Source organism: Nuphar pumila, chromosome 11, assembly GCF_984573655.1.
Source record: "Nuphar pumila chromosome 11, dmNupPumi1.hap1.1, whole genome shotgun sequence".
Taxonomy (NCBI): domain Eukaryota; kingdom Viridiplantae; phylum Streptophyta; class Magnoliopsida; order Nymphaeales; family Nymphaeaceae; genus Nuphar; species Nuphar pumila.
The window spans coordinates 13,415,033-13,429,411 of record NC_143259.1 but is presented as its reverse complement, the minus strand read 5'-3'; the positions used below and the strand labels follow the sequence as shown (position 1 = coordinate 13,429,411).

Sequence of the window (14,379 nt, the reverse complement as noted above, 5' to 3'; positions counted from 1 at the left end):
ATTGCAAACGATAGGAGGAGCATCAATCACCACTCTTATTAGGTGGATCATCTTCTATTTTCAAGAAAGAAGCTGAACATCTGCCCTGTATAGCAAAGTTGTCAATATCGGTTTAGAACCTGAGAATTGGCCGAATCATTGAGAATGATGATGATCTAGTTCATGGCCTATTAGAAAGCGCTCTGGTGGGATACTCACGGACAGAATGCAGTCCGTTTGATAATGATCGAGTGACATTGCTTCTTCGGTCCGAACCAAGGAATCCGTTAGATATGATGCAAAATGGATCTTGTTCTATCGTTGACTTCAATAGATTGCTCTTTTTAGGGCGATGAATCTTTGCTGAGAATGGGTTCACTTAGCAGTTAAAGGCACCCTCACACCCGATGAGAGTGAACCTGAGATGAAGAAGTGTGGTCGGCACCTTCTCCTTAGTTTGAAATAAAGATGGAATTCGATCCTGATTGGGTGAATCAGGGTTGAATTGGCATTGATAGCAACTTGGAGGCGTCACATGAAATTATGTGTCCATATCCACATCTCTGCAATAGGGAATCCATATTTCATGCTAAGGATGGACATCATCAACAAGGCATTTGATTTGGTTTTGTGGTCATTATTTTTTATGCAGTCAATACAGAACATGGGATTCGAGGACATGACGTAGATGGGTGACCACTTCTCCCCCCCCCCCCCCTCTATTTGATATAGTTGCAGAGGGACTCACAGTCATGCTAGGACAAGCTGGTAGGGTCGGGTTTGTGAATCCGACGTCTTTCTTCGACTTGGATTCCACTCTCCTTCAGTTCGCATATGGCTTTATCCTCTTTGGTAACACATAAATTGAGCAGATGACGATGACTCTATGCATCCTCAAAGTGTTCGGCTTCATCTCAGGTTTACACATCAACAGGCGCAAGATCAGTGAGGTCTTTGTCTTCAAAGCTGACCCTGGAATTATGGCAGTAGCCTCCCACTCTTTCAAGTGTCGAATTGGGAGCCTGCTGATTACTTACCTCGGCCTCCTGCTTGACAGCAAGGTGGTTCGTGAGCCACACTAGTCAGCCATCTTGGATCACGTAGAGTTCAGGTTGCACTCTTGGTGAGGTAAGTGTCTATCTAGGGCAGGTCGTTCGACCCTCATCAAGGCTGCTGTGTTGCCCATTTTTTCACCCTACATGTCGGTCTATAAGCTGCCCGCAAAGATTGAGAAGTGCATTGAGCTTCTCATGCGAAACTTCCTGGGGGGGCAGGGGTCTAAGTGGTGGTGGTGTATTTGTTGCAATGAAGGAGACATTGCATCGTATTTTTGCTCAAAATATGCACCTGCAGGGACCTCCCACTGAGTGGACCCTGAAGAGGGGGCAGCGGTCCTCATCTGTGAATTGATTGCACTGGTGCCGGGTATGGCCCAAGTTCATTACTGGGCTAGCCCCATCGGCCACCAGGAGGATGTGTGAATTTGGTCCTTCTTGACATCTAGGGAGTTCTTTGGTGGCTTCCTACTGTTGGGAGAGGTTTGGGCTGACCCATTCTCTACTGAGCCTGTGGTCCCCATGGTCAACTCCTAGATTGAGGCTCTTCGCTTGGCTGGTAATCAATGAGGGTGTGCTGACTCATGACAACAGAAGCAGGTTATATATTCCCCCCTTTCGAAAACCATTCTTTTAATTTTAAGAGAGGATCCATTCGCAGTAAAAACATTAGATCTGCTCAAATTAATAATATAGTCGGAGAGTATAGTTTTATTAGGGCTCATATGAAATGAAGCACAGGAATCTATGAGCCAAGAGATCTTATCGAAAGATGAGGAAGAAGAGACTGTGGCACCGGTTAAGGAAGATGAGCCTTTGAGGAGCGGTTGTAGAGCTTCTGCGAGTTAAGACAAAGACATGTTTTTGTAATTGGAGTTGTTGGTATCTTTATCTTCTAAAAAAGCATATAAGGTAGATATTATTTTCTCATCCTTTTTTAATTCTGGGAAAAAAGGTTTGATGTGCCTCAGTTCTCCACAGATATGACAAAAGATTTTCTCCTTTCTATTATTATTTTTCCAATCATATCTCCCATCATTGTTCCTTAGCTTCCAATTATTTTTGTGGAAACGAGGAGGCCTATAAAGACGAGTATTGGCACCGAGTCTAGAAACCATCAATACATTATCCTTGGGCGTCCTAGATACGATCATAGATTTTAACCTTATTTTTTCCATAGAAACTTGGGCTAAAATCTCATGTAAAGACTTCAATCCCAATATTTCACTCTAAACATTTTGAATCACCCTTTGACAATGCACCATCTACTGGAATAGGAGCTCCTTTTGACGACACACCATTTGCCATCGTCTGCTGCCGCCGGAGCACCCTTTGTTATCGTCTATTGTCACTGGAGCACCCTTTGTCATTATCTATTATCGTTGGAGCACCCTTTGTCGTCGTCTACTCATGAAAATAGTTGAACTACCAGAGGAATCAGCATTTTGTCTATTATACATCATGATACCAGGGTGCAAGTGTCGAAATGAGTAGACAAAGAATAGTGATTTATAGAAGAGATAATGGTGGCAGTGTCGAACTGAGCAAGCAGAGAGTATCGATTTACAAAAGAGATCAGATTAGAGAGTAGCAATCTACAGTAGAACACTACAAAAAAAAATGTTAATCAGCGACGAAAATTTGTGACAAATTTTTTTTTTGTCACAAATTTGCGATGGATTAGCTAGAGAAAATAAGTTGTCGCCAAAATTAAAATTCTAGACGGAATTAGCGACAACATTTTTTTGTCACAAAATCTATCGCAAATTAGCGACGAATAGTTTTCGTTGTGCAATCCATTGCAGAATATGCACAGATTAACGACAAATTTTTTTCACCAATATATCATAAATTAGCGACAGGCTTCACGACGAAAATTGTTCATCGCGAATCCATCACAAATATACGACAAAAATTATCTGATGCTAATTTGCGATATAAAAAGCCTCATTTAGGGCACGATCTCTCCCTCTTTCGTCCTTCCCCCTCCTTTCACCTTGCAGCCTCCACACCAAATGCATCAACAGATTAGCGACTCTTTTTGTGTGCAAGGGCTCCGCTGGAGTGGAGGGTGGCGACACCACCGCCTCTGGCACCAAGAGGCGGTGTCCCTTCGACAGCACAACGGGTGTGTTATCATTGCAAAATTTTTACTTTTGCGAGTCAAACTGACCTTTGAAAAAGATTTTGAAAATAACTCGCCTCCGTTTTAAAATGCGAGATAATTTCGAAGAATGGGACTCGCCTATCGATACGAGGTTCAACCGTTCCTGGCGCCTTTACCAGGGGTAATTGAACCAATGATCAATTGTATGCTTAACTTTGCTCAACTTGTCTAAATCATATTTTATTTCCTAAATGCACAAAGAATCAGGCATGTGCTATGAAGTTCTAAAAATGCATATTTGAAAACATGATGTTTGATTTGAATATTGGAAAATATTTGGAGAATTCTTGGAAAAGATGTCCTTTGGAAAATTGTGAGCTTTGTGAGAGAATATTTCTGAGGAAAAGTAAAAATCAATTTCTGAAGAATTCAAGTGTTTTAGGAAAATCGATTTCTGAGAAATTTCTAAATTTGGAAAAACTTGATTTTTTTGAATTCAAACTTTGTCATTAAAGCTATAACTTGAAAAATTGAATTTTGAACTTTGAAAAATACTTGAAATATCATTTGAAAAATTAGAGTTTTGAGAAAATTGATTTCTGAATAAGACTTAGAAAATTTTTGAGAAAATTAATTTTTCTGGTTTGGAATTTGAACTTGCAAATGAATGAAATGAATGAATATGGACTTGAGAGACTTGATTTTGAGGAATTGAGAAAATCCTTTTTGTGTTTTTGAGAAATGCAGTGCATTTTGAAGTTAGCCTAAGAGTGTAGGTTGAATGTGGCTAATACGAAGATTACAAATCTAGGTATCATTCGTATTCTGACTATGGCCATAAATACAAATTCCACCAAGTTTGTCAACTCCATAAGAGCTAGTGCACGTGTCATTCGTGTAGACCATGGTGAATTGGTAAAAATATGCATGAATTGGCATACATAGCAGTTATATATCAAAGTATAAAACTATATGCATTGCATCATATTCTATGCAGGAATTGAAATTCTTATTCCAAAATTAATTACAATTTACATCACTAATCAAATTTAAATAACAGAAAATAAAGGAAAATAAAGTCTTCATTGTTCATGCAAAACTATAAAAACTGGTTAGTGAAAATATGTTGGCTTTTCTAGATTTATCTAATAATATCTAGAAATTACTGGATTTTGCTAGACATAAGTCATTTTCCATATGATTCCCTTATATAAACTTAATAAAATATGAAATAAGATATAAGATATAATAAATATGGAAATAGAATTTGAAATTTCGAAATTAGGGTTAAAATGACCAAAATGCCCCTGATAGCAAGACTATGGCCTTGAAATCAAGGTTTTCAGAAAGATATTTTGTAAAATACAACTTTTGAAATGCAAATAATGATAAATTGAACTATGATATGACATAATTAAAAGTATGAAAATTAGGGTTTTAGAATTTCGAAATTTAGGTCAAATGACCAAATTACCCCTGATAGCAAGACTATGGCCTTGAAATCAGGGTTTTCTGAAATAGATTTTGGTAAAAACTTGGGATTTATGATTGAAATAAACATAAAATCAAACATGAAACACCCTAATATGATTCTAGACATGAACCAACCCTAAAAACATGAAATTATACACAAAAATCAAGAAATATTACAAATATCATGATTTTGGCAGTGTTTTTGGATCTTTCAGGTACCCTGTTTTGCAATTTGATCTATTCAAACATCAAATGAATTCCAAATCTTATAAAAATTAGCACATACACTTATTATAACCCTAAAATTAGATTGGAATTGCAAAAACATATTTTGACATTATTTTAATTCAAAAATTGCATTAACAACCTAAAATAAGCTATTTTTACCCAAGTTCACAGACCAGTTTCAATGTTAGACCCGAATTAGGGATCAAATCACCTTGAAAATTTTTGAAATTTTACAGAGACTAACTAGACAAAACAACAGAAATTTCCCTTTTTACAGATCGGAAAAATCATCTTTGGTAAGGGAGAAACCCTTCCGGCAATCTGAACTAAAATATAACAAATCTAACAGGAGTTAAAACAGCTACTTCGGATTGAAAATACAGACGTAAATAGCAAACTTAATCAAAAAATTTTTAAATTTCAAAAGTGAATAGTAGACCAAAAAATAATAAAACTCCTTTTTTATAGATCATGAATCAGATCTGTAGTTTGAGATTTATGATCATTACAAGTCAGATTAGGGTTTTGGTAAACCCTAACGAGTTTTAAATTTTAAATCTGATTCTCTGACAGAATAAAAATAGTAAACAGAAACTAAAAATCATCAAAATTTCACAGTAAATAGCTCACATCAATAGAAATCCACTGCATTTTACGGATCTCAAATCGGATATCAGATGAGAGAAATATTACAACTTCAAGTTACCTCTTGAATTTTAACAACGATTTTAAAGATTGAAAATCACGGTTTAATGTCTGTTTTTTCTGACAGAGTTTCCGAATCCCAAAACACCCAAATTTTTTACACTAGTTCACTGACATATCCATGTATCACATATTTAAAAATCAGAAATTTACAGTGAATGCTTCAATACGAAATAACATATTCTTTGCTGATCCATGCTTAAAAACACACAGAAATCTAATGAAACCTAATAAACCATGCATTAATTAATAAAAACAATAAGAAAAATACCAAAACAATAAAATAAAATTGATTTCTATGCTGGAAAACGTGTAATAAACATAAATAAGCAAATAAATAAATAAAATACAGGGAATCCATGGCTGAAATTTGATTTTACCTTTAAAACCATGGATTTAACCCATTAAAAGGGTAAATCTCATGTTTTATTGGTTAATAATATGAAAATTGATGCACTAATTGATTCTAACTGATTAGAATCCCTGTAAAAACAGTGAAACAATGTTAGATCATCTTCTTGGACCTCTCTTGAGGTTCTTGGACTTGAATCCATGGTTTAATCTATGGAATAGATGGAGCCAATGGCTAAAATTGATTTTAAACCATTAAAAATATTGAATAAAAAACTAAAAATTAAAAAAATAATTACCTTGAGGTTGATGCAATGGAGGAAGGGCTGGAGAGGAGAGAGAAGCTCCAAGAATTTCTAAAGAGGGTGAATGGAAAAATCGTCCCCCCTATGGCATCTATTTATAGAAATTTTTTAGGTTTAAAAATTGAGAGTTTTGAAAATTTTGGACTCTAAAGGGTGGGCGATTTTTGGGTGGAGTTACTATTATACCCCTAACCTAATTAATCTAATTAACACTTAATTGAAGTCCTAACTAAACCTAAAGACCCCCAAATGTGGCGCCACTTGGCATTTTCCATATTTGGTTATTAAAGTTTTAACTAAAACCTTTAAAAACAATGATTTAAAACTAAATTTTAAAATGCATTTTCAAAAGGGATTTGGACTCTTCTAATTTTCTAAAATCAACCAAGGTACTGACTAACTCTAGTCTAACCCTGACTTTCTCAAATGTGGCACCACCTCGAGTGGACCCCACTTGAATTTTCAAAAACGATTTTAAAGCTTGAAATTGAGAGAATTTTCAAAAGATCTTCAAAAGTAATCCTGAAATTAAAAGTTTTGAAATGGCATAGAGTTCCAATTGGATCAGAACTCCTCTGGATATAGCGCCAACTGGGTGGGCCCATATCAGGTTTTGAGAAATTTGAAATAAACTTTGAAAATAGCCTTGAAAAGGGGTTAAAATCAATAGTTGAAATTCAAAGTTTTGAAAGTAGAGTTTCAAGCGAACTGGAACTCCGGGTTAGAGTCCTGAAATTTTAGGACTCTAAGATTTTGGATTTAAAAAGCCAAATGAAGGAGTTTTTGAAAAGATTCCATCGAAAATGGTGAAACAAATCAGAAAATACAGTCAGGGTTATACTCCTAACTCAATTAGAACTCTGAAATAGAGTTCTGAATTAACTGGACTCTACAAAATGACTTAATTTTTGAAAAACAAATGAAAATAGAAGTAAAAACAGACTCTAGAATAGACTCTTAACTGGATTAGGACTCTGAGACAGAGTCCTGATCGGACTGAAACTCTAGATTTTTTGATATTTTCTGAGAAAATAAATTAGAGAATTTTGAAAAACAGTTAAAAACAGGATGAAATGGAAGTTTTAGTCCAGAGTCCTGATCTGATTAGGACTCTGAGAAAGAGTCCTGATTCGATCAGAACTCTAAGAAATTTTGGTTTTTTGGTAAGTAAATGATGAAATTTAAGCAAAGCTTTTGAAAACCAGTGAAAATGAAGTATGAAAACCAATTTTGGATAGAGTCCTTATTCGATCAGGACTCTGGGGTAGAGTCCTGATTTGATCAGGACTCTGGGATAAAACCTCAGAATTTTGAAATTCTTTGATAAAAGTGTAACAGTTTTGATAGATGGAAAGAATTTTGAAAGATTCTCTCAAAATTGAAATCAGGATCAGAGTCCTGATCCAACTAGGACTCTCTGAACAGAGTCATGTTTTGACTAAAACTCTGAGTTTCTGACTCATTTTGAAAGATTTTGAAAGATTTGATTGAAAATGGATAAAATAGCTGTAAAAGATTAGAGTCCTAATATGATTAAAACTCTGAAGAAGAGTCCTAATCCGACTGAAACTCTGAAGAGGAGTCCTAATCCAACTAGGACTCTAGGATTTTGGACAAAATGAAAGATTTCAAAAGGTTTTCTCCGAAAACATGTAAAAAGTAATGAAAAGTAGAGTTCTGATCCGACTGGACTCTGAGAAAAGAGTCCTGATCCAACTAGGACTCTGCAATTTTTGAAGATTTTTGACAAGTAAAGGAATCCAGAAGCGACACCACCTAAATGGGTCTTATCTGAGAATTGAAATCGGTTGAAAATTGAGTTTAAAACAAATCCAGGTTGTTTTCTGAGAAAACATTTCAAAATATAAGGTCCTGGGGGTTGGCAAATGACAGAATGTTGATTAAAAACCCAGGTTTTAAAATTGATTTTGAAAGAAAAGTTTTAAAACCCGAATCTGGATTAAATATTTTGAAAACAGAAGTGCTGGATCTCGAAAATGAGATGTAATGGCATACAATGCAATGCAATGCAATGCAATGCAATGAAATGGTATGCCGAATGCATGCAATGATATGCAATGACACATAAAATATATAAACACTGGATAAGGGTGAAAATTTGGGATGTTTACAGGGTGGCTCCTCATCTTCGTCTGCCGCTGACCACGGCGACTCTGTCACCCCTCGGCCCCTTCCTCCACATCCAGAGCTCCTTTGCAGGAGAACTTCAATGCCCCTCAGCTCCGCTTCCCCCCTTCCTTTGGGGTGCAAACCCTCCTCCATTCTCTCTACTCCTTCTGGGTTTTCGTTAGGGTGGAGTACATTTCTCCTCCTCTTCAGCTTCTCTTCGATGCCTGCATCATGATGTTCCTGATTTAATCGTTGGATAGGTTAATCCTGTGTCTGGGTTACTTCTAGATCAGATTCAAGAAGATCAAGCATGTCCCCAAGGCGGAAATTGAGCCTAATGTCGTTGTTGAAGGTGGACACGATGCCGATTTTCCCATGGTTCTTGTTCAGATTCCCATGTGTAACGAGAAAGTGGTAAATTTGCCTTCGCGTCCTTGGCATTTTGATCCCAAATTTCAAACCTCTGATGAAAAATTGACCAACATTGCGTACCTCGTTGTGTTTGAATTATCTTGAAATGTTCGATTTTCATTGATTTATAAAAATCAATGAAATTTTAGTTTAAAACTCATAAAATTTTCATGTCTGCATTGATTTATGGGGTTTTATTTCAGACAAAAGGATGGTAGTTTCAAATTTTAATTCTAGCATGGTGGTTTTTAGTGCTTGGGTTTACATTCTCTATCACCGGGTTACTGAGATTACTAATTCCTAATGAAGAGAGGGATGTTGTCCGTTTCCACATGTTTTGTTATATCAGCTGGTTGTTGAGAATGATCTTTAATTTTTCATTTTCCAAAGGTTTATTAGAAATCCATAGCTGTTGTCTGTAACCTAGATTGGGCAAAAGAGCATATCCTTGTTCAGATTTTGGGTGACTCAGATGATCCAACAACTCAATTGCTTATTAATGAAGAGGTAGAGAAATGGCAACAGCCTGGTGCTAATATTGTCTATAGGCATTGCGTTCTCAGGAGTGGCTACAAGGCCAGAAATCTCAAGTCCGCCATGAACTGTAGCTATGCGAAGGATTATGAATTCATTGCCATATTCGATGTCGATTTCCATCCATATCCTGATTTTTCTGAAAAGAACAGTTCCCTATTTTAAGGTATGTAATTTGCATTTTTTATCCTTTTTTTAAATCAAATTTCTATGTGCACTGCATCAATTTTTATAGGTGTCATTTTTTTGTGATTTTAGGACAATTTGGATGTGGGTTTGGTTCAAGCAAGTTGATCATTTGTGAACAAGGATGAGAATCTGTTAACCAGATTACAAAATATTAACCTTGCATTCCATTTTGAAGTGGAGCAGCAGGTGAATGGCATATTCTTGAATTTCTTTGGGTTCAATGGGATTGTTGGTGTTTGGAGAAGAAAGGCCTTGGAAGAGTCTGGTGGATGGCTCGAGAGGACCACCGTAGAAGACATGGATATTGCAGTTCGAGCTCACCTCCAGGGATGGAAATTCATCTTCCTCAATGATGTAGAGGTAACAAGGGTTGCTTCTTTGATGTTTACGTTTTCTCTTAGGTTCTCATTTTTTTTGTTCTCTTAATTAATTGACCTTTGTTAAAAAAATGATAATCATGGTCCTCGTATTGTTGGTGTATTGTTTTATATTATCACTCATTTATTTTGCCTAATTACAGTGCCAATGTGAGCTCCCAGAGTCATATGAAGCGTATATAAAATAGCAGCACTGATGGCATTCTGGTTCAATGTAGTTATTTCGGCTTTGCCTACTCGATGTTATTTGTGCCAAGGTCTGCACTTACAACATGTTATTTCTTATTTCCAAACATTTTACATAACAAATAAAGCATGTTTGTGTAGTTGGTTCAACTCTACCTGCTAAATTGTTGACTGAAAATTGCCATTATGCACAACATCTTGAGCTACCAATTGTCTCAACTGAGAAGTTGTTTGTGGCATTTTGATTGAGACATGTCGCGGCTTGAGGCGTGTACAACTCGGCTTGAGGCGCACCTCGCCTCGAGGCATGCGCCTCAAGGCGTATGAAGCATGCGCCTTAGGGCTCTTTTTTAATTTTTTTTTAAATTTTGCAAAAGATTAGTGTGAACACCCCAAATTTTCCCGAAAATCCAAAATTCCCCTTTTGCCCCCGACTCATCTTCTCTGAATTATCGGGTCAATTTTTGACAAAAAAAAAATCCATTCATTTCTTGGATTCGCTGGGATCCAAACTCACTTTTCTTAACCCATTTTCTGAAGAAATTTTCCAAAAATAAACTCAAAATTCTCAGTAAAGCCTTCTTTGTAAAATTTTATAAATGGTCTAGAAATCCCATAAGTTTTTAGAGTTTTGTTTTCAAAAAAATACAAAAGATATAGAAAATTTCAAAGAAAAAAAAAAGCAAAAAATCAAAATCCCAAGAAAAGAACAAAAAAAGATAGGAAAATCAAAAAAAGAAAAACCAGAATAGTAAAAATTGACTTTAAAAACCTGTTTTGAGAAAAATTTGTTTAAAAGACCCTTTTTGGGAAATTTTGGAAAAACACTCCTTTACAACCCTCAAAAAGCCGAGTTAGGGTTTTTCAGACCCTCTCTCTCGCTTTCTCCCTTTCGCAGATCCACCCATCCTCCTTCTGCTCCGCCGTGACCCTCGATCGTCAACGGCCTCGCTGGCCTTCCCCCATCACCGAAACTCTCTTCCTCCTCTGCTCATCTCTAACAACCCCCTTCTCGAATCCTCCTTTTCCCTTTAAAAAGAACACGCAGGAAGCCCCTTGTCCTTCACTGTCTTCACCCTACCATCGCACCTCTTCTGAACAATTCGCCTTCACCTCCCCATTTGAAGGAAATCGGCCCTTCCTGCAGCAATAGGCAGGAGCATTACACCTTCCCTTTCGATCAAAGCCGAGTCACAAAATCTGATCTATCTTCAAATTTCCAAAAGAAGCAACGCCATCTAATCAATTGCAGCTTCCTCCTTTAGAACTTATGCCATTACAGGTAAGCGACCATCCATTTTCCTTTATGATTCTTGATGAGAAGTTTTGTCTTTCTCTCGTAGCACCCCTTTGTTGTATAATTTTGTTTTTCTTTATTTTATTTTTTTATTTTTTTCGGCAAAAGGGTGAGATCGGTCTGCTCATAGCAGAACCGACCCATCTAATGCTATATCAACAGGAATGCCCGATTCCGATAATCATTTTACCTTTTGGAAATTTACTTTGATGTTTCTTCTGTTTTGTTTCATTTGCTCCCTCTTCTTCCTTCGCAGTTCTGTAAAATTTGCCATAGTTTATTCATCTCATTCTTTTTTTTTCGTTTGATCGGGATTTATTGGTCCCTTCATTTGTTCATTTGCATTATATCGACAGTGCTGATCATGGGAATATCATCCATTCCTTCGCAATAGCATAACTCATTTCATTTTGCATCTGCGCTGAATAGCTTATCAGAGCATATATCTCTGCTTTGTTCCCTGTTTTCAAATTGCTTCTCTTCCGATTCTCTTTTTTTTTTTAGCCTATTTGAATATTGGCTCACGTTATTGTGTTCGGTAGTTCCCCTTTATCAGCATCGTATCATTTGATTCATGTACATTTTACTTCATTCATAATTTTTTGTATGTGTGCTCATGTTGCGTTTTTCATTCAATGAAATTCTGGCTTATGCTATGCCACCTGTGTCCCTATAATCCAGCATCACTTCTTCCATTTTAGTAGGACCCTCTGTTTTAAAATTTGGTCTAATCGTATATACCATACACGTTTGCCGTAAGCATCACCCAGCCTGTGCATTTGAACTATCAGTGGTCTCACAGCAGGATGATGATTCCAAGCTTCCACAATCACTTTAATTAGATGTACAAGGTACTGTAAGTCTGTGTATGTTACCTTTGTTATGTCTTTTGAAAGACACGTTGTTGCAACAAAAGAAGGTGGAGCTCTATAACGATTCTAGGTAAAGTTGTGACATCATATGACAAAGCTCTTATACTCCTCTCCCAGTTCCTACCGTGCATAGTACATTTCATTTAACATTTGTTGCTGAACCATTTCATAGTGGTCATATATATGTATGGTTTTATTCAAGTATTCAACCACTAACGTATTCTCTGTACAGTCAAACAAGTTATATCTTAAATTGATGATGTTTGCCTGGGGTACTGGTGCATACAAGATGGTGGGCTTCATTCCGTGACTTGGTTGCTACTATGGCCTGCACAGAAATCTCATCTGGCAAAGACGCTCCATGCACTTGAAGTGCTCAATCCACTAAGACATGCCAGCAATGATTGTGGAGAATCAACGTACTTCATCAGTCATTTGATCGTCGAATAGAAGAAGAGAGGCTCATAATCCAGTTCAGTAAGTTGATGGTATCTTGCAGAAACTCCCACGCAATAAAGGTGAGTTACACAAATTTTGTTATCAATTTATTCTTCATTTTAATAACCATCTCTTTGTTTATCGTGTTGTTTTCCTATATCACTATACCCATCATCGTTCATTATTTTTGTTTAATACCAGATTTTATTTCATTTATTTTTCATCCATGGCATTCCTAAATCTCATTGACAGCATTGATCTGTTTGTTGGTGACAGGGTATGGATTCTCTCCTCTTCCTCTCGTTTGATTTCTATAACAGAAGTTTACAGGATATTCTGGAGGCTGTAAACCCCTGGACAAATGAACATTGCTTCATCTGTCTGGTTCAGAAAGGATAAAACAACCTATTCAAATTTAGATATGTGCACAGTATGAAATATCGTCACTCACCAAAATAGCATAACCCTTTACTCAGAATCTGCTACAACAAGTCCTCAGTGGAGATTAGGATGGAGGAAATAGAGAATGGCATTCTTGAATAGAAATTGAGAGCCGATCTCTCTGAACTGGTATTAAGCCTCTGCAATTTCATCCATATCCTTACACGCAAATATAGGTTCATTTATACTCATGTTATAATTAACATCATTCATTAGTCATTCCACTAGATGCATTGTACATTGCATAAAATTTTACTGTAGCAAGCCACCCTCGATCTTCATTATGCACTCAGGTGGCTCTCCACGATCTGAGTTTGAAAGATTAGATCTACACCACTCTGAGTTATCAAATACTTTATCTGTTGTTGATAATTTTGGACACCCTGCAAATCAAGGGATGGGGAGGGATGTAGCCCATTTTTCTTTGTTTATTATACAGATAAAATCCTGTTAGAAATATAGTGGATCCTGTTGATGGCAAAATGTTGATCGATGTTGTTGAAAGGGACCCAGACACGAGTCTTAATGTGGTTCGTGAAGCTATGGATGCTCGCCAGTTGCTACGGTTAGATGCAAACATGTCATAATTTTGCTCATGAAGATAGGGATATTGGCTATTTGTTACAATATGAATAAAATAGTTGCCAAGCTTCTTTTGGTGGCAGGACTGACCCTTCTTAAAGATCTCGCACATATTCTTTGTCTGACGCTGGGCATCAACTGTATAGGTGTCAACTCTAGGCACAGTAAATATACTTGCAGCAATGACTGGGTGCTTTCAATACAGCATAACTGGTGGTGTCTCCATAATGCCGCAGGCTGTTAGGGCCTCCTGTGGATTTGTGATGCAGCAACACTAATACAATTGGAGATTCTTATATATATATATATATATATATATATATATATATATATATATATATATATATATATATATATAATTTACAGCTACACCCTCACAAAACGTCCACATCACTGCTATCACTGTTACACAATATCTCTCCACTCCCCTTTGCCACAGTCATTCCAGCAGCATCATACCAGCCATACCCATTGTTTCTCTACTTGCCTTCATTAATAATATTTATTGCCCAGTTCTCACATCCACCAATGGTATAGAATCACCCTTCATTGCTACCCACTTCCCTCACTCACAGCACCTTACATCCACTTGTGCACCTCCTTCACGGCTGCTCGTCATCTCCTGCACTTTCACATCACATTCTACTACTCCCTGCACCTCATAACTACAGCAACCTCACCTCACCCCAGCCACAATGTGCACTAACCCTTTATTATCC

General features: G+C 36.9%; 1 pseudogene; it reads left to right on the top strand.

The window, feature by feature from the left end:
* Positions 1 to 851: 851 nt before the first annotated feature.
* Positions 852 to 13,938, top strand: LOC149822026 (putative xyloglucan glycosyltransferase 12; annotated as a pseudogene).
* Positions 13,939 to 14,379: the final 441 nt, after the last annotated feature.